Here is a 21,675-nt window from a genome sequence, read left to right as displayed (position 1 = left end):
TAAATGTGTTTAAAATAAGTAGAACTACACTTTAATAAAATGTTTATTACCACATCACTCTACAGTTTTCTGACTTACTGATTTCATTGTGTTTGTAACATTAAATGGATGAGGTGGTAAGTACTGTTTAAGAAGTCGAACAAGCAGCCTGGGCAACATAGCAAGACCCTGTCTCTAGAAAAATTTTAAAAATGAGCCAGGCATGGTGGCACACACCTGTGGTCCCAGTTACTTGGGAGGCTGAGGTGAGAGGATGATTTGAGCCCAGGAGGTCAAGCCTGCAGTGAGCTATGGTTGCACTACTGTACTTTAGCCTGGGCAACAGAATGAGATTCTGTCTCAAAACAAACAAACAAAAAAATTAAAAGAAGTAGAGCAAAACAAATCATATCAGGTGGCTGTCATGGCCATAGGAAATGCGTCTTCTTATTGCCTTTTTCTGGTAGGATAATCAAGATACGCGGTTACTAACTAGAGGGACTTTCTCATACCCATTAGAACTCTCCTAATCAGAGAATGTATTCCTAATCTTTCTGCCCCTTCCCCCACAAAAAAAACACCCCACAAAAACAACGAAATCCAACTACTAGCAATTAAAGAGCTCTGGCACGTGACTGCACCCCAGTCTCGAGGACGTGAGAGTTATTCATCTTTACCAAAGAAGTTATTCATCCTCACTAAAAGTTCCTTTGAGTTTTTATAACTTCAGGATCCTTTTAATAACACACTCATTTTATATAATAATATCCAACGGTAATGCAGTGCATAAACCTCTCTCCCGGACCCTACCCACAGCTCCTCCTCCCACGCTCATTCCTGCTCTGGTCTGTAGCAGGAACTTTAATCTTCCTCTTTGCATTTTAATGCTCATCATAAAAAACATTATGAGAAGTTCCAGGCAGTTTCATTTTGTGAAAGCACACCCGGCAATCTTGATTTCGTTAGAATGTTAAGCTCTGTTTACTGTTCTTGGCTTTATGAGGGTCATTCCGTGGGCCAGCATGTAGCAGTAGGTCTGGAGGCCCGTCAGCCCCGAGTTCCGAGGGAGAAGCCACTGAGGTCCCTGCCGATGGAGAAGCCACTGAGGTCCCCGCCGTTGACAAAGGGTCGCTGTGTGGTGTTGGTGTTTGCCTCGCTCTTGGGTGGGCCCTGCGCAGTGGAGTCATGAGCTTGGCGCAGCATGTGTGGGAGTGAGGTGTGCCCATCAGCTCTGTCAGTGGCACATGCCCCTTAGGGACATTCAGGAAGACGCTTCACTGAGCATTTGGCATGAGTGTGGAGAGGACCTGTGCACAGAACAGCTTCAGGAAGACAAAATGCCACCTCTAGGAAACGTCTTGGTTTTATCTTTTGTGGGGAGTGGTGGCCCCACAGTTTTATAGAAGCTTGAGGGAGTGGAGGGAATCTAGCAAAATGGAAATGGAATAAACCCATGATCAAACTCAAGCCAACCGGAGGGCTAGAAAGCAAAGGAAATAAAAACCAAGCAGCAGCATCTCTCCAGAAAGCCCTAGTAGCCCTGCTGGTGGATAGGGGATGGGTCTGGTTATCGGCACAGGTGACCTGGATATTTTATCAACCAGGGAACAATAAATAACAGCAGCCAGTGTCTACGTAACCCTGACAGCTCATCAGGCATCTTCACAGGTCTTTTCCTCTTTTTCTTAACTTTCCTTAGGGTCATGTGAGGTAGGAAGGAGAGAGTTGAGTTCTCTTTCTGTAGAATATCCTTGTGGTCGAGCACCTCTGACCAGGAAGCAGCGCCTGGTTGTAAAATGGCTGCATCGGGAATATAGGTGCCGCCTCCTTTCCTAGAAGGACCGCAAAGGAGCGGTCCATCATGTCCATTTGATGATGAAAAGAAACCAGGGTAGAGGAACCAGTGTGGCTAAATAAATGCCCACAGAGCTCTGCTTGGGCATCCCACGCAGCGTGGCACATTGTTCCCTAGGAGCCCTGGGCAGTGAAGGCTCCTGGGGAGTGAAGCCTAGTTTTATCTACAAGGACATTGAGGCTCAGCCTAGGCAGGTGACCCCTGCAGGTCTTACAGAAGACCCCACGAGGCCAGCCAAGTGGGGTCTTCTGTGGGGTCTTCTGTGCCTCCTGGCTGTGGCAGGGGGTCCTTGAACCAGCAGCCCATCATGATTAGGAACAGAGGCCGTGCTGGAGTGTAAACGGCCTACCAAAGAGGTGCCTCGTCCCACGGTGGCCCTGGAGGACTGCTGTCGGAGGAACATCCAAAACTGAGCCGGACCTGCACTCGGAGCGGACGTGGCAGTGCTGAGGCACACCGACACCCACAACCCATGCTCATGCGTGGCCTGGGGAAAACCTGGGAAGTCCATGCTCTTGCAATGTGTTCAGTGCTTCTTGGCCCCGGAAAGTTCCAGTGTTGAAATGTGGCTGCACGCAGTGCTGCTTGTGGATGGAATTATGAACTGTGAAGGCCGGCTTCATTCTCCCTACATGCTCACATCTTTCAGTGCACTTGGGGGTGTGCTGGGCCCTGACCACCCCTGCCGAAGTGAGCCATCCTCACCCGGACTCTGACACCTCTGTTGTCCCTACTCCTTGAGAGGCCCGAGGCCTTGTATCACTCGTTATCCTCCCCGTCAATGTCTTTTCTCCCTGGTTGACTACACATTCAGTGAGAATGCAATTTTGCTTACGATTTCTTCGGATCCTCCCATATAGCTAATATGGCACTTTAATTCATAGGAGTCCAGTAAACACATATTTATTATTAAAAACTCCACTGACTCGCTGTCATTTCAGATGGTTCAAGATGCCTTTCCCTCTCCAGATTTTTTAGGAAAACTGAAACAAAGAAAATGCATGAAAAGATTTATGTGTTTGGTTGGGGGAGGGGAAATTAAACTTCTCATAATAGTTTTTAAATTAAATTTTGTGCTCGTCCAAATCCTTTCCTTCTCCACCCCTTCCTCTGATATTCCCTTACTCATTAAAGCCCAGGATTTTGATGGTATTCACAGGGAACCTGATTTACTGGAATAAAGAAGTTCTTTAAGTTTTAAATTTTGGAACGTTCCCAGTGTGTCTGAACCCAGGTTTCAGATTTTACTGGCATTTTGTTGGCAAAGCAGTCTTTGGAGCCCTTCCTTATTTGAGCGTGTTTCCTGACACCTTTGGCGGTATGGTACTGTGTTTTTTAGATTTAAAAAAAAAAAACAGCTTAAATAGAAAAGCATATATAAACATATACAGAAGATTGATTATAAGATGTCAAGCAAAATAAAACAGCAGCATACACTCAACAATTAACAAATGGGAAGCATTTTCTTTTTAACGGAGCAGGAAGAGGCAGGATGAAGGTAAAGAGACCAGGAGGTTCAGGAAACCCCGGAGAAAGGCAGCTTTTCATCTGGGCCCATTCTCTCCTAGCAGAAGTGTCGCTGTTGAAACAGAGTTGAGGATACTGTCCATCCCACCATGCTGAGCCTGTGGTCGGTGCCTGCAGCCATCAGGGCCACAGACAAACACAGGATCCAACTCAGAATCCTGTGGAAGGGAAAACACGATGGAGGTGTCCCCAGAGAGGGGAGTTCTGCCACCTGGGCCTGAAAGAGCAAGGGACGAAATAGTATTTTCCAAAGACTCAAAGGTGGGAGGGAGTGGGTGAGATCCAGAGTGCTAAAGCTAGCCTCCTGCTTCTTGGGGAAACCTAAGAGCATTTCCACAGAGGCCAGGAGAAAGAAGGCCAAGATACACCCACTGCTTCCACTTCTGTAATACTTAGCATCGTCCTGGAGGTATTACCCAATCCAAGTGGACACAGAAGCCAGTTGGAGACATAAGAATCGGAAAACAAGTAAAACTCTATCTGTGGATGATATTGTAGTATATCTGGGAAACCTTGAGAATAAAGGATCAAACTCAACTCAAACAGTACAAGGCTTCAGTAAGGGAAAAGGATATAAAATGTCTTGCCAGCACAGAACCCACCCAGAAGCACGAACCCACCCAGGTCTCAGGGGGTCAGCCCCCACAGGCAGAGAGCTGGGAGAGATGGGTAGAAAATGGAATTGGGGACAAGGGATGGAAAATAAGCATTTGAACGAAAATCTGTTAAAGAATTGGATTCCGAACCAGGTTTGGTTCACAGGGGCCATAAACCCAGCGTGTCATGGAGCAAAGCCCTGCCTGAAAGAAAGAGGCCCCTTATCCCACTGAGTGAAGAGTTAAGCTGGTGCTAAGCATCCCAGACAAATGAGCTCTGGCATGTTGGTTGATCTCTGGCAGGGTGGAGTGCAGGGAAGGCTCTGAAGAGAGGTAGGAGCCATGCGAGGGAAAGAGGAAGGTGACACGCAGGGCGTCAGGGTGGTGAAAGGCACACTGGTTTCCAGGCCAGCTGGCAGGGCAGGGCATTCTTCCTCGTCATTACCCCGAAGGTGACAGTACCTGGGGTGGAAAGCAAGGGCCAAGTGGCAGGGTGGAGCCGCCCCTCTGGAGGAAGGAATTCGTTACCTTCACATTCCTTTGTTTGCCCAGGTGTTTCAGACACCCCTTCACTCTGTAGGTAAAGAAACTTATTATTAGTATTATAATTTATGTAAATTTCATAAGGGAAAATGAAGTATTTGAAGCAGAAAATGTACAGAGCTGGGAAAATACCTATTCAGACACGTAGCACAGAACTGATGAACTTGGCTGCGAAGCTGGTGGTGTTTACTTTCAGAAAATGTAAGATGACTGTTTCAGTTCTCAGAAAAAGAAAATAAAACAAGAACCCCCATTTTGATGTTATTATTTGGCAGTCAATTTCCAGATCTTTCTAGAAAGCCTTATAGCCTCCAGCAGTGTTAAACTTACACAAATGCATGTTAAGAGGCTGGCTGGCTGGGTGTGGTGACTCATGCCTGTAATCTCAACACTTTCAGAAACCGAGATGGGCGGATCATCTGAGGTCAGGAGTTCAAGACCAGCCTGGCCAACATGGCAAAACCCCATCTCTACTAAAAATACAAAAATTAGCCATGCGTGGTGGCGCACGCCTATAGTCCCAGCTACTTAGGTGGCTGAAGCATGAGAATTGCTTGAACCTGGGAGGCAGAGGCTGCAGTGAGCAGAGAGAGTGCTACGGCACTCCAGGCTGGGCAAAGAGCAAGACTCTGTCTCATTAAAAAAAAAAAAAAAAAATTGCTGGTGGTATTTCTACCTTGAGATTCGGTTTTGATAAAAGCAAAAGATTCTTTCCTAGTGAGTGAGAAGATGGGCCTCTGAGCCAGGCAAACCTGGTTGACTGTTCTGTGATCTCACCAGGCCACTTCTCCGGTGTAGCTTCCACTCGTCAGCAGTAAAATGAGACTACTTGGCAATGATGATGTCTTGAGACTCTCCCTTGAGAGTCACTGGGACATTTAAATGAGAACATGGCTCATACCAAGAGCCCAGCATGTGGATGGGTGTTCAGTCAAAGGAACCATTGCCTTGCATGCAGTGTTGTCTTGAGATCTACAGCTGAAGATACCCCTTCCCTATGGCTCATTCATTCATCCATTTACAAGACCTTGGAGAAATCTTACAGTGAGTGGAAAGATGGTGCCATGTTGGCTGGTGTGCTCACTGTTGGAAACCTGCCATATTGAGGTGGCAGTCAAGTGTGTGTGTGAGTGTGTATGTGTGTGTGTATGTGCATGCACACGTGTGTGTGTGTGCATGTGCATGCACATGTGTGTGTGTGTGCATGAGACACCAGCCCTTACTATGCTTTATGGGGCTAAAAACGACATCTGGCAGGCCTGACATCTGGTGATCATGAATGAAGTCACTGTAGGGAGACAGAACACCAACAGGGACTCAGACACATTAAGTGACTATCTTGCATGTAATGGTACTTTCTGGTGCACACTTTATGTCCGAATGCCAGTTCTTTGTTCCTTTCCCCTTTTTTGTTTTCCTCGACTACCGACCCCCCTCTGGCTCTAGAAAATGAAATTTCTCCATCTGTGGGACTATTATTGTGCCGTCCTAGTAAATATCAAAATAATGCGATGCTTCATTTCAATCACTGAAGGAACCAGAAGAGAATTACTGCCTCTTTGATGTTGTAGCTCTGGAAAATTTTAAAAGACATGTAGTTTTAAAACGTCATTGAAAATCGCTTTGGGAGCCATGGTTTTAGAACCCCAGTCTTTGGACCAGCTGCATTCTAGCCATCTGGGACACGCAATTCTGATGTGCAACGTTGTTTGAGAGTCTAGCTCTGGAGGCAGCTTTGCCACTGTGACCTTGATGATATGGCCAGGAACCCATGCTTGTTGAGGTGGGTAGCTCCTAGCAAAGACTGAGGCATTTGTTAAAATTGAGCAAAAAGTATTAATACAATACAAAACATCTAAATATGTTCTCATATGTTTCTGGAGGTTTTCTTTGTTTTGGAGACAGTGTCTCACTCTGTCACCCAGGCTGGAGTGCAGTGGTGTGATCTCGGCAGTCTTTGCCTCCCAAGTTCAAGTGATTCTTGTGCCTCAGCCTCGAGAGTATCTGGGACTACAGTTGCCTGCCACTATGCTGAGCTAATTTTTGTATTTTTAGTAGAGATGAGGTTTCACCATGTTGGTCACAATAGTCTCAAACTCCTGACCTCAGGTGATCCACCTGCCTCGGCCTCCCAAAGTGCTGGGATTACAGGCATGAGCCATTGCACCTGGCCTGTTTCTGAAATTTTAATGGGAATGGTTGAGGAGAGTCTTAAAGTGTTTTCCTTTGCCGTTCGGTAGTGCTACCTATTCTCGTCCACGCCCTCTCCATGGAACACATTTTGTGAAATGTTCAGAGGCCTGGTCATTCTGGGCTGATCTCTACCAGAACTGGTCCAGACCTGTTGAGGAGGTCAGGTCTCCAGCCTGTTTGTCTGGAGTATTAAGGTAAAGCCTCAGTTAAGGTTCTTATATGTAGATTCTTAAATGTAGTCCACATTAATGTAAACTCATTGTCTTACTACCCATGTGCTGCAAGTAACTCACACAGAGCTGTAGGTGCAAAGATATTTGATTGAGAACAGGAGTTCTGAAAGCTGTTTCAGGAAGAAATCAAAAAGGTTTCTTTTGGAATTTTCCTACAGGATCACTAGCAGAAATTTGTTTTAGTCTTCCTCAGAAGGAGTACTTCAGTGGAAAAGGATGGGCTCATCAAAAGAAGGAAAATTTTCAAATTCATTTTAATGAAGTAAATAATATTGATATTAAATCTGTTAAAGACAGTATAAAAATTATAGGCCAGTATCACTAATGAGCATCAATGCAGAAATTCTAAATAAATATTAACTAACAGAATCTAACATTAAGACAATAATACACCATGACCAAATGTGATTTTTTTTTCTAAGAATGCAAGGTTGGTTTAATATTAAAAACATTAATAGATCTATTAATCATTAATATATTAGTAGATCAAAGAAGAAAAATTATGATTATCTCCATAGATACTGAGAAAACACTTTATAAAATTCACCACCCTGTCCTGATTTTAAAATTCCAAAATAGGACTTAATGGATGATTTACTGACTTGTAAGTGTCTGTGAGTCCTAGATAGCATCTTATATAGCAAGGAAACACTAAGAACAGAAACATGGCAAGGATGCCCACTGTCTCCACTTCTTTTTGGATTGTACTAAAGGTATTAGCCAATCCAAACAGACAAGAGAAGTCAATTAAAGGTATCATTGAAAAAGAAGTAAAACTATCTGTTTGCAGATGAAATGAGAAACCTTAGAGAATCAGTGACTCTCTAACTCAACAAATAAGAGAATTCAGTAATAGAGCAGGGTATAAAATTATTATACAGAAATCCACAGTTTTTATAAACAACAAGCGATAACCAGTTAAAGGAAATTATGGGATATATTCATAATAGCAACAAATAAGATAAAATACATAAGATAGCACTTAAGAAATATGCACAATCAAAATGAGATCACTTTAAAACAATCTGAAAGACACAAAAGTATGTTTGAACAAATATAAGTCATCCTTTGCTCATAGATAGGACAACTCAAAATCACAAAGGTGGTCAGTTCTCCCCAAGTTAATTTATACATTTAATGCGCTTAGACTAAAAATACCATCAAGGCTTTTTTTTTTTCCTTTTAGGCAGAGTTTCGCTCCTGTTGCCCAGGCAGCCTCCCGAGTAGCTGGGATTATAGGCACACACCACTACGCCCAGCTAATTTTATATTTTTAGTAGAGACGGGGTTTCTCCATGGTGGCCAGGCTGGTCTCAAACTCCCGACCTCAGGTGATCCGCCTGCCTCGGCCTCCCAAAGTGCTGGGATTACAGGAGTGATCCACCGTGCCTAACCCCATCAAAGCCTTTTTCAGTGGAGCTAGATAAGTAGATGCTAAAGATCATCTAGAAAAGCAAATATGCGAGAATAGCCAGGAAAACAATGAAAAAGGAAAGACACTGGGGGTAATAGCCTGGCTAGATTTTAAAACATGCTATGAAGACTATGAAACTGTGTGATATTGGCACATGAATAAATGGAGGGACCAGCAGAAAGGAACAGAAAGTCCAGAAATAACCCCAACTACATTTGGAGATTTAGACTATAATAAAGGTAGGGTTTCCAATCCCTAGAGCAAATGGTAGACTTTTCTTTTCTTTTTTTTTTTTTAAGACAGAGTCTTACTCTGTTGCCCAGGCTGGAGTGCAGTGGTGTGATCTCATCCCACTACAACCTCTGCCTCCCGGGTTCCGGCGATTCTCGTGCCTCAGTCTCTCCAGCAGCTGGGATTACAGACCCACATCACCATGTCCGGCTACTTTTTGTATTTTGGGTAGAAACAGTGTTTCGCCATGTTGACCAGGCTGATCTCGAGCTCCTGACCTCAAGCGATCCACCTGCCTCGGCCTCGCAAAGTGCTGGGATTACAGGCGTGAGCCACTACACTGTGACTAAAGGGTAGACTTTTTAACAAATGGTCCTGGAACAATCTGACAGACTTTTGGACAAAAAGATAAAATCAGACCCATACCTTTCATCAGACACAAGAATGAACTCCAAATGGATCAGGAATCTGAGTTTTAAAAATGAAATCTTGCCGGGCACAGTGGTTGATCCCTGTAATCCCAGAACTTTGGGAGGCCGAGGCGGGTGGATCATGAGGTCAGGAGATCAAGACCATCCTGGCTAACACAGTGAAACCCCATCTCTACTAAAAATACAAAAAATTAGCCGGACATGGTGGCGGGCGCCTGTAGTCCCAGCTCGGGACTGAGGGAGGAGAGGCAGGAGAATGGCGTGAACCCGGGAGGTGGAGCTTGCAGTGAGCCGAGATTACGCCACTGCACTGCAGCCTGAGCAACAGAGCAAGACTCCATCGCAACAAAAATAAATAAATAAATATAAATAAATAAAAATGAAATAAGTAGATGGAAGTACTGGAAATAAGTAGATGAATTCTTGTAAAACCCGGGCGTAGGGAAAGGTTCTCTAAACACAACACAAAAAACAAGAGGCAATAAAAAAAATCGATATATTTGGCTCCATAAAAATATAAAAATAAATAACTTTTGGGTCAGGTGTGGTGGCTCACACCTATAATCCTAGCACTTTGTGAGGCTGAGGCAGGCGGATCAGTTGAGCCTAGGAGTTCAAGGCCAGTCTGAGCAACATGGTAAAAACCTGTCTCTACCAAAAAAAAAAAAAAAAAAGCCAGATGTAGTGGTGCATGTCTGTGGTCCCAGCAACTCAGGTGGCCAAGGTGGGAGGATCGCTTGAGCCCAGGAGGTTGAGGCTGCAGTAAGCCGTGATCACACCACTGTACTCCAGTCCAGGCAACAGAGGGAGACCCTGTCTCAAAAAAAAAAAACCCACAAAAACCAACTTTTGGATGGCAAAAAACATGATAAGCAAAAGAAAAGTGACAAACTGGGTGGTAATATTTGCAACAGATATCACAGGTAAAGCACTAGTATTCTCTAATGCAGTGGTCCCCAACCTTTCTGGCACTGGGAGCCAGTTTCATGGGAGACAATTTTTCCGTGGATGAGGTGCAGTGGGATGGTTTTGGGATGATTCCAGTGCATTACATTTCTTGTAACCTTTATTTCTATTATTTTTATTATTATTACATTATAATATATAATGACATAATTATACAATGCACAATAATGTAGAATCAGTGGGATTCCCAAGCTTGTTTTCCTGTAACTAGATGATTCCATCTGGGGGTGATGGAGACAGAGACACCCAAAGTATGTTGCTTAAGTCTGGTCTACTATGTAATCACCCTTTGGTTGCTATCACTGCAGAAAGCCCTGCTTCACAAAGATAGGATGTTGAAAATAGAAGCAGGCTTTGCAGTGCTTTTGTGGCAATCTCAGGATACTCCACCTTGACTTTAATCCAGAACATATGGAGATGTGTAGTTGTGTCAGACGTACTTTTAAGGCCACTGGATGCAGCTGTACAATTGAAGTGCATCAACTCACTTGCCACCGTGAAGCCTGCAGCTTAATTGTCTCTTGCCACTCACTGAGAGGGTTTTGATACGAGTCTGCAAGCAGTTGATTTATTATGGTCTCTGTAGTCAAACATCTCTGCTAATGTTAATCTGTATTTGCAGCCACTCCCCAGTGCTAGCAACACCACCTCAGCTCCACCTCAGATCATCAGGCCTTCAATTCTCATAAGGAGCACGCAACCTAGATCCCTTGGACACACAGTTCACAATAGGGTTCACGCTCCTATGAGAATCTAATGCTGCTGCTGATCTGACAGAAAGTGGAGCTCAGGTGGTAATGTGAGCTGTAGGGAGTGGCTGTAAATACAGATGAAGCTTTGCTAGCTTGCTTGCCCACCTGCCTGCCCTCTTCTCACCTTCTGCTGTGCAGTCTTTGGAGGGTGGGAGGGGTGGGGCAGAGCTGAGGACCCTGCCCTAATATATAAGAAACTCTTAACTTTTGAGTTAACTCAAAAGACATTAACTGGTAATTGACTGTGTATACACACACACATGCACAGACACACACCACTGTCCATTGGTGAGGCTGTAGGGAAACCGGTATCTCTGCATGGCTGTGTGCAGTAGTGGGGGTTCTGGCAGAATCTGATAAAGCTACTAATGTGTTTACCTTCTGGCTCAGCATCCTATTTCCAGCAGTTTACCCTGAAGATATACCTTCAGCAATATAAAAATCTATGCAAATAAGAGTGTTCATTATACTGTCCTTTTAGGAACTACTTTAAATGCCTGTACGTAAGAGAGTGGCTGAAGAGGCTGTGCTACATCCACAGAATGGAGTCTGCTCAGCTTTAAGAAAAAATGAGGAGCCGGGCGTGGTGGCTCACGCCTATAATCCTAGCACTTTGGGAAGCTGAGGCAGGTGGATCACAAGGTCAGGAGATCGAGACCATCCTGGCTAACACGGTGAAACCCTGTCTCTACTAAAAATACAAAAAAGAGAGCACATCCGGTGTTAGAAGCACCCGTAGGCCTTGGAGTGGCTGGTTAGGAAGAGTGGAGACTGTTGCACAGACTCTGGAACCATGAACATATTTGATCGAAAGATCAACTTTGATGTGCTTTTTAAATTTTATCATATAACCCCCTCAACACAGCAGCACCTGAAGAAGGTCTATGCAAGTTTTGCCCTTTGTATGTTTGTGGCGGCTGCAGGGTCCTATGTCCATGTGGTCACTCATTTCATTCAGGCTGGCCTGCTGTCTGCCTTGGGCTCCCTGATATTGATGATTTGGCTGATGGCAACACCTCATAGCCATGAAACTGAGCAGAAAAGACTGGGACTTCTTGCTGGATTTGCTTTCCTTACAGGAGTTGGCCTGGGCCCTGCCCTGGAATTTTGTATTGCTGTCAACCCCAGCATCCTTCCCACCGCTTTCATGGGCACAGCAATGATCTTCACCTGCTTCACCCTCAGTGCACTCTATGCCAGGCGCCGTAGCTACCTCTTTCTGGGAGGTATCTTGATGTCAGCCCTGAGCCTGTTGCTTTTGTCTTCCGTGGGGAATGTTTTCTTTGGATCCATTTGGCTTTTCCAGGCAAACCTGTATGTGGGACTGGTGGTCATGTGTGGCTTTGTCCTTTTGATACTCAACTCATTATTGAAAAGGCTGAAAATGGAGATCAAGATTATATCTGGCACTGCATTGATCTCTTCTTAGATTTTGTTACTCTCTTCAGAAAACTCATGATGATCCTGGCCATGGAATGAAAAGGATAAGAAGAAAGAGAAGAAACGAAGTGACCATCCCAGCCCTTTCCCATTTTGACTTCCTCTCCTTCCACCCCTCATTTCCTTCTTGCACACACATTACAGGTGGTGGTGTTCTGTGATAATGAAAAGCATCAGAAAAAACACTTTTGTGCTTTGGTGGTTTCCTCTATTTTGAATTTTTTGATCAACCAAAACTGATAGCAGAATAACAGTATTGGAGTTTTGGCTTCATCTTCCTGAGTTCTCCTCACTCCCCCTTTTTGTCAACCCAGTCTGTAGCTCCTTCCTCTACTTAGGCAGTCGACGCTGCATAGTGATGAGGAGTGGGACCAGCAGCAGGGCGCTAAACTCAGAAGTCGCTTTCCCACCAGGCTTCACCCAGTGGACCTGAACCTGTTTGGGTAGGGCCACCCGGCCCTTCCCTTCCTCATCGCTGTTTGGTAATGCGCCACAGTTCCTCGTGGGACTGGCCATGGAGTTTTCCATTGGAAAGAAATTCACGTGTCCATTGCGTTAACTTTACCTCCTATCTGAACTGTCCAGCCCTACAAAGAAAATGGAGAGCTCTTTTCTGGTGGATGCTTTGCTTCCTCTGAGCCTGCCCATCCGCTGGTCTGGGCAAACACACCTTCTGCTTTGCCTTCACAAAAGTAATGTGTTCCCTTTCCCATCCCTTGCCCTGATCCTCAGGGAGTCAGCCTGCTTCCATCCGTGGGTGGAAGACTTCCAGCCACACAAGGAAGACTAATTTTTCAGGCATTTCTTGAAAAAGGTTTGATTATGTGTATCAAGGTACAGCATCCATAGGTTCCCACTAACTTGCCCTGTTTTTGTGTTTTAGTTGGTTGTCCCCTTACTGAAGTGGCCTCTACTAAGTGGCTGTGATTAAATGTCTGGAGCCAAGGATACGGGAAGGGGAATGGTTGAGCCTCTGGAGCTGCATTGTAAACCACTCCTGCCAGACCCTGTTTGGGGCAGCAGGGAGCAAACCTAGATAAGGACCTGTTTGGGGCAGGGGAGCAAAATCCCTTTACCAAGCCCAAGCAGTTCCTCGTTTCACATGAACAGAATGGGGGCTGTGATAACTTAGAGGCAGCAATCCTAATAGTCCTTCAGTGCATTTTAGTCTGTCCCCAACTGGACTTGAATACTACCAGTAGTAGTATCCAAGCCAGAGACTCAGTGCAGTAAGATAAATGTTCATCTTCTGATGCACTTTAAGTTTTTGGTCCTTTACCTGTTTTTCAGAAAATTGTGGCCTTTTAGGGCGGGAGTTAGGTGGCCAAACCAGTGACAGCCCAACCTCTCCTGCGCAGTTTTGTGGCGTCAAGTAGTGGGGTGGACAGTCCCTAATGAGGATCTCACTCCTTTCCTGTGGCTGCCACACGACAGCTTGGCCCACAGAAGGGCGCAGTGGTTGGGAGTGGGTTGTGGCTCTGAGCTTCGCTCTACAGAGCTCAGTGTGACGAGGATTGAGCCATTGAAACTCATTACAATAGGACAATAATTTTTGGCTCATCTCTATTCACACCACGTGGCACAAGATTGACACGTGGCTCAGGTTCACAGTGCACCGTGTACCTGTGCTCTATCCCATGAAACCATTTGATCCGTAAGTTGTGTTTATTCCTGATGCCAATGCACCCGGAAAAGCTCACTTTGAGGATGCTTTCCTCTGATGTAGCTTGGCTGCCTCCAGCCTCTGGCTTAAAGAACGCACTAAAGGGACTTCCTTCACGTTAAAACCCTGTTAACAACCTCTCCAAAAATTTGGTGATCTCTGCCAGGGCCTAAAATTTGAGGTTCACATCTCACTGAAGCCAAACCTCCCACCTTCCTGTGCTTGTTTGCCTGGGGATAATGGATTTTTCTTTAGAACAGTGGCCAAGAAGACAGATATTAAAAAAAAACAAAAAAAAAAAAAACGACTTTTAAAGAAAATGCCTAACAGATTTTTAATACAAGTTATCTCCTAATTACGACTTAATTTTCTAGTTCCTTTGATTTTCAAGCTCAGGCGCATTCAACTCAATACTGTGAAGACAAAAGGTGTTTCTGATTCAGATTCAGAAATATATGAAATCTACATAGTCTTAATTTGTAAAAAATAAAATTCCTTAACCTTTAAAAAAAATAAATAAAAATAAAAAATAAAAATACAAAAAAATAAGCCGGGCGTGGTGGTGGGCGCCTGTAGTCCCAGCTATTCCAGAGGCTTGAGGCAGGAGAATGGCGTTAACCCGGGAGGCAGAGCTTGCACTGAGCCAAGATTGCGCCACTGCATTCCAGCCTGGGCAACAGAGTGAGACTCTGTCTCAAAAAAAAAAAAAAAAAAAGAGAGAGAGAAAGAAAAAATGAGGAAAAGCTCTATGAACTTACAGAGTGCTTCCCGGGTATATTAAGTGTGGGGGAGTTAGGGGGGTGGGGGAGGCAAAAGAGTATCTACAAAATGGTAACTTTCTGTAAGGAAGACAAGGAAATAAGAAAATATGCATGTATCCATTCATTTATATAAAAAGGAACACAAGAAGAATGAACCAGAAACGAACGAGATTTTGATTTGCAGTTTACAGAAAGGAGATGGAGTGGGAGACCTAGCTCGAAGGGATGCGTAGGGGAGCTGACTTCTTAGAGTATACTTGTCTGTGTACAGTTCTGACTCTGAACCAGGTTAAACAATGAAAAAAGAAAGAAGGATTGGTGGGGTTTGGGTGTGGGGGTAAAATGTAATATAGAAGTACAGTTAAACCTAACCTGATTTCAGACAAATAACCACACTAACGTGAAGGGGGAAAAAAAGAACAAATCCAAGGAAATGTTCAATACAATATTTGAATCTATACCCTCATGCTAAGGGCAAAAAGAACCGTAAACAAATGTTGAACTCTAGTTAGTAAGTGTGATTTCACAGTGATATGGGTCAGCACTGCCGAGACCACTTCCCCTGTGTATTACGGTGTGAGCAAATGAATAAATAGTGTAGATAATGCGAGCCAGATTTCTCACTATCGGAGAAGGAATTTATGAATATAGAAAAAGGGGGGGCTAGAATGAACCTTGTGGTGTTGGATTGGATTGGAGTTTATGATGAACTTGGTTTTCAAACTGGATGGATGGATGGATGGATGGATGGATGGATGGATAGATTACATAGAGGAAGAAGTTGAGAATCTAGAGGAAGGAAGGAAGAAAGAAAGGAAGGAGGGAAGGAAGGAAGGAAGGAAGGAGGGAGGGAGGGAGGGACGGACGGAAGGAAATACAGTTGACCCTTGATTTCTCAGGGGTATGAACTGCAAGGATCATACTATACATGGAATTATTTCAACCAAAGCAGATTATTCATGGGATGTGAAACCCACGTATATGGAGGGCCAATTTTTTGTGTGCTCAGTAGTTCCACAGAGCTCATTGTGGGACTTGGGAGGCAGTCTGGAACAAATCCTCCATGAATACCAAGGGACAATTATAATGTATATATACACCCTAGACACACATACACACATTTTCTGTCTCTTTCTTAGCCTCAGTTTTGTTTTAAATACCATTTTTCACCAAAAGGAACCAGAGCTCCTTGGAGAAATAGCTGATTCCAGGGTGGGGGCTAAGAAAGTTCAAGATGAGCCTAGAACCTCTTGTGCCTGAAAGTAGAGACCTCTTATGCTGAAAGATGACTGGGACACACCAGTAGGACCCAGCAGCCAGACTGAAGGAGCATTCACTTGCCAGGTGTGTGACAATTTGAGTATCAAAATAAATAATGATAGGAAGGCATACAATCTATTGAATACAATAAGAATCCATAAGTCTACTCTGATATCAATAAATTAAAATATAAATAATAAGTGGAGGGGAGAAGAAGAAGTTACTCCTTACAGTAGAACCCAACAAGTGAATATAGAAGAAATGATGGCTCAGAAAAATCTATTTGGCAGCCATCAAGTAAATAATTGATTCAAGGCCAGGCAAGGTAGCTCACACCTGTAATCTCAGCACTTTGGGAGGCCAAGACAGGTGGATCGCCTGAGGTCAAGAGTTCGAGACAAGCCTGACCAACAGAGAGAAACCCTGTCTCTACTAAAATAAAAAATTTGCCGGGTGTGGTGGCACACACCTGTAATCCCAGCTACTCAGGAGGCTGTGGTAGGAGAATCGCCTGAACCCAGGAGGCAGAGGTTGCAGTGGGTGGAGGCTGCACCACTGCATTCCAGCCTGGGTGACAGAGTGAGACTCTGTCTCAAAAAATAATAATAATAATTGATTCAAGCAAGAATCATTCATGGATACTAAAACTAGTAGATTAAATTTCATGAGAAGCAGATTTATCTCCCCATAAGTGCATATTAATTACAAAGGATTTTAGTGGGAAAACCCAGCACAAACCACATAACCCTGTGGGTCAAAGTTCACATCCCCGATGTTAGGAGACAGCACTGCCTGCCTCCCGATCAGGCCCTGAGGTCACAACATCGCTTCCATGTATTCCTGCTAGACATGCACGCCTAAGTCTTAGAACGGGGGTATCAGATTATCTAAATTGAGGGACATAGGACAAAATAACTGCCCCTGCTCTTCCAAAAATGTCTGGATCATGAAGAACAAAAAGAAGGCTAAGAAACTGAACCAGATAAAAGGAGACTAAGGAGCCGTGACAGCTGAAAGCATCAGATGATCCTGGATTTGATTTTTAGACCAGAAAAAAAGAGCATTATTACTAGGACAATGGCTACAATTTGAATACACTCTATAGATGAGATCTGGGGTTGGCAAAGTGTGACCCTTCGGCCAGATCTGGCCTGCTGCCAGTTTTCGTACCACATGAAAGCTAAGCATGATTTTTACATTTTAAAGGGTCAGAAAAAATTTTAAGGAGTAAAATTTATATGACACTTTGGGAAAGGCAAAACTATAGAGATAGTAGAAGTAACAGTGGTTGCCAAAGGGTTCGGGGACAGGAAGGGATGAGGAATGAATAAGCGAAGCACAGGGGGATGTTTAGGGCAGGGAAACTGTTCTGTGTGAAGCCGACACGGTGGCCACAAGATGCGGTGTGTTTATCAAAACCCACAGAATGCACAGCACAAAGCAGGAACCCTAACGGAAGCAGTGAGCTGTAGTTAACGATCCCATACCAAGACCGCTTCAGAAATTGTGACAAATGGCCGCACCACAGCAAGATGCGAATGATAAGGAAACTGTTAGGGAAGCGGACATATGGGAACTCTTTCTGCACAATTTTTCTGTAAACCTAAAGTTGCTCTAAAAAAACAAAAACAAAAACAAAAAAACCTATTAGTTAAAAGGAATATATTGTGATACATGAACATTATGTAAAATTCAAATTTTTACGTCCGTAAATGTTGAAACACAGGCATGGTTGCCTTTGCCCTCGGACGGCAGGTTTGAGCAACTGAGCATACAAACCATATGGCCTGCAGAGCCTACAGTATTTACGCTCTGACCCTTCATAGAAAATTCTGCTGACCTCTGGATTAGATAATAGTGTTATATCAGCTGGGTGTGGTGGCTCATGCCTGTAATCCCAGCACTTTGGGGGGCTGAGGTGGGCGGATCACGAGGTCAGGAGTTCGAGACCAGCCTGACCAACATGGTGAAACCCCGTCTCTACTAAAAATACAAGACTTAGCCGGGCATAGTGGTGCACGCCTGTAATCCCAGCTACTCAAGAGACTGAGAGGCAGGAGAATCATTTGAACCCGGGAGGCGGAGGTTGCAGTGAGCCAAGATCGCGCCACTGCACTCTAGCCTGGGTGATAGAGCGAGACTCCACACACACACACAAAAAGAAAACGAAAAGAGTAAAATAGTGTGGTATCAATGCTCTTGATTTCCAAGATTGAACCATAATTAAATAAGATAAACCCTGGGTTTTAGGAAGCCACACAGAAGTATATAGAGATACAGAGACATTAGGGCTGCAACTCACTCTCAAATGGTTCAGAAAATAATGATGGATAGACAGATGGACAAAACATGTGGCAAAAAGTGAACCTTTAGGAAATCTGAGTGCTGTGTGAAGGGCATGGAGGAATGCTTTGTACTCTTCTTGTAACTTTAAGTCTGCTATTATTTCAAAGTAAAAGGTTAAAAAGAAAAAAAGTATTATAGACCTTACAGCCAACCAGAACTTGATTTGAATTTCCGGTTAGATTGCTATGTGGCTTCATAGAAGTGGTTTTGCCTTTCTGAGACTGTGTCCTCTTGTCTGTGAGGAAGGACTTCTTCTCAGCTTTGGAAGGCTTGGATGAGATCACGCACCTATAATGCCACTCATAGCACACAAAATTGGCATGAATTCCAGGTGACCAGTTGAAGCATCTACCTGGTGCTTGCAGAAACACTGTTCGCAGATGTCTGCTTGCTGTGTAGTCCACGTGAGTCGGTGTCCATCTTCTGAAATAGCAGCACTTCCCAGTAGCAGACCCTCTTTGGGGGCAGATGACTTATGGTCAAGGCTTGTGGACACTCTCCACCAGGAGCCGCTCCACACCCAGTTGTAGAAGACACATGTATTTATGAGATCTGACCAGCCTGGAAGGGAGGTTGAGAGGATCATGTGGAGGATCTGGAGACCCCTGGCGGAGGAGTGGGGACAGATAGTCTGAGTACTGGTGTGTGGTGGCGCAGTGAAGGCTCGCCACTAGAGGCAGGGATCTACCATCAGGGCTGCCATTGAGGTATAGCCACAGAGGTGGCTGTGGGTACCATGAATATTTCTCTGTAGGCAAGCTTCTTTGCTCATCTGTAAATTCTGTAATAGCACCAGTTTAAGATAGAAGGCAGTGGATGCTCAGACATCCAGTATTTATGGTGAAGTGTCAGGGTAAGAAACAGTGGTTTGTATTCACTTTGATTGGATAATACAGAGCAACGTCAGTAAATGCTTGATTTACCAGAAAGGAGCCTCATTCTGAAAGCTGAATCCACTGGGCTCCTTCTTGGGAGCCATGAAGTGATTTATTTAGCAGCAGTATGGACACTCTTATGCTGGACATGGGGAAGATTAGCCAAAAACCTAAGAAGGGCAGGTATGCCAGGAGCTATGGAAATGAAGCGGGTGTCTCTACCAGAGGACCTGACCCACAGGCATCACTCTGCTTCTGGGGAGCTCCAGCGGGAGGATCATGATGGCTCTGCTCGTGGTGAACAGTCCCGATTCCTGTGTTGCCTCCGACTGAAACACTCATCCTGTGCTACACCAAGAGCGGAAAGGGGATATGATCTAAAGCCTACCAACGGGGTGCATTGAGGAAAGATCAGGCCGTAGTGTCAAATCCAGAATAGAATGGAAGAATGTATCAATAAAACTGTTCTGTTACCTGCCTGAGCACACCTCTGACCAACAGTGTTTCTAAGCAGTCGCCTAAGCAAAGTCAGCCAAAGAGCCAGTGCAACCAACTATGTGTAGCTTTGCTGAGTAGGTTCAGAGACCCTAGAATTGGAAGTGAAGATTCTGCATCCCCCGTTGCTAGTGTCACTTACATGGTTTTTAGCCCAGATAGAGATCACCTTAGTGTGTGTAGGTAGAAGTGATGACGGGTGGGTACAGAGAGGAGAGGCATCACCTGTAGAATTTTTGAGGAGTCCTAAAACACACACATTTGTTCCCACCATTGCATTCCTTCCCTCCCTCTTCCCAACTTCCCTCCTTATCCCCAAGAGGAGGAGGTAAGGGGAGGCTCTGCTTGTCTTCTGGCAGCAAGAAGTTCTAGGATTGACATGACAGGGACCACGTTGCGGATTCCGTCATATGTCATTTTTACTGACATTGCACAAAATGTTCCATTTTATAGGTGACTGGAGAGACCGAGAGGGATGGATTCCCTTACTCCATGTTTATATCAACACTGGGATTCGAGTCCAGATCTGTCCCATTCCCTGTCCGAGTCTCCACTCTGCTGTGATGTTTCTCAAGTCCCCTGGGAACCTTTCTGTAGCTGCCAGGAATAATATCCCCGGGGTCCCTGGCTAGGACCCTGCAGTGTCCTGGGGCAGCAACCTCAGCTTTGTGCTGTGGACCCTGCCGCCAGTTCAGAAGTCGCCTGTCAGAAGTGGGGCCTCTTCTGCCCCTGACTGTGTCCCCATGCGTTGCACAGCCGTCTCATGGGCCTCGCTCCATTTTACGGTGGAGGCGTTTTTAGCAGAAACCACTGTTCATTTTCTTTCAAAAAACAATATTGTGCATTCCTGCTGAGAAAGTAGCTTTAAAAAAAATTATATTGTTAAAGTGTGACTTTAACAAAAATGAAGTATCTTGATATTTTAGCTTGTTAACTTTTTAGAAAGTGCTACTCAGATGTCATGGTTGGTGTTCACAATGTCATACATTTTAGAAGTGGTTCTGAAATGAAGTATGGCGCTGCCTCCTTTGAACTACGCAGAGGGCAGCAGGGTTATGAACAGTGGGAATTCATCTTCCAGTCAGCTTTTAAAAAATGAAAAATAACTCATGAACCTTCAACATGTGACTGCCTGGGGCCCCTTCTCCCTTTTCCTCCCCAACCCCGTTGGCTTTCTTTTCACACATGAGAGAGTGTTTGTCTCTCCGAAAGCTAAGAACCGCGTCAGAGCTGAGAAAACTGGTAGGGGAAAGAAGATAGCAAAGAGAAGCACAGACTGGTGCCAGGCCAGGACCATGAGCTGAGGAAGCCCCCCAGGTCCGAGGGAGACTTCAAGGTCGCCTCACACCCACCCCATGCCAGACTGCTGCAGGGCATGATGCCCCAGACTTAGGGGTGGCTGGGGTGTGCTTTCCAGAGAAAGACTTTACAACATCTTTTAGAAAGGGAGGCCAGTCGGAGGTACAGCCCGGCGTCCAGAGGCCAGCTGCCCCAGCGGCAGAGTGCCAGCCCTCCGTGGCCTTGGCCTGTGCAGCAGAGGATGAGCACGGGACAGGTGTGGCAGCCTGGGAAAGCTGCCTGCACTTGGCCGCCCTTTCTTTGCCAGTCTGTGCCGGAAAGGAGGTTGTTCCACCAACTAGTGAACTGGCGGCTGCAAGCTTAATCCACTTACAGGTTGGGCTTAAATCAATCCTTTTTTAATAGCATTTATAAAATGAGTGCACTACAGTTACAAAAGTATTGGAAAATTCAGTAAAGTATAAGAGAGAAGTAAAAATCACTTGAAATCTTACCACCCAGAGATTATATAGAACAACATAAAGGAGACATTTAAATCATCATATAATTCTACTTACACACTTCACACTTCCACCTTCTTTTTTTTTTTTTTTTTTTTGAGACGGAGTCTTGCTCTGTCACCTGGCTAGAAGGCAGTGGTGGGATCTTGGCTCACTGCAACCTTCGCCTCCCAGGTTCAAGCCATTCTCTTGCCTCAGCCTCCTGAGTAGCTGGGACTACAGGTGTGTGCCAACATGCCCAGCTAATTTCTGTATTTTTAGTAGAGACACGGTTTCACCATGTTGGCCAGGATGGTCTCGATCTCTTGACCTCATG

General features: G+C 44.8%; 1 protein-coding gene and 1 pseudogene across 7 annotated transcripts in view; both read left to right on the top strand.

Moving 5' to 3' along the window:
* The window catches only part of HLCS (holocarboxylase synthetase), a 261,748-nt gene that overhangs the window by 220,478 nt on the left and 19,595 nt on the right, over positions 1 to 21,675 (top strand). The gene's annotated exons all lie outside the window — the stretch shown is intronic.
* On the top strand, positions 11,432 to 12,193 carry LOC108543830 (bax inhibitor 1 pseudogene; annotated as a pseudogene). Its single transcript, XR_001889677.1, has one exon. The product of XR_001889677.1 is annotated as a bax inhibitor 1 pseudogene (transcript).

Source organism: Rhinopithecus bieti, unplaced genomic scaffold, assembly GCF_001698545.2.
Source record: "Rhinopithecus bieti isolate Rb0 unplaced genomic scaffold, ASM169854v2 scaffold_25394, whole genome shotgun sequence".
NCBI classification, from domain to species: domain Eukaryota; kingdom Metazoa; phylum Chordata; class Mammalia; order Primates; family Cercopithecidae; genus Rhinopithecus; species Rhinopithecus bieti.
Note: the sequence above shows the minus strand (reverse complement) of the source record. Positions and strands in the feature narration are given on the sequence as shown.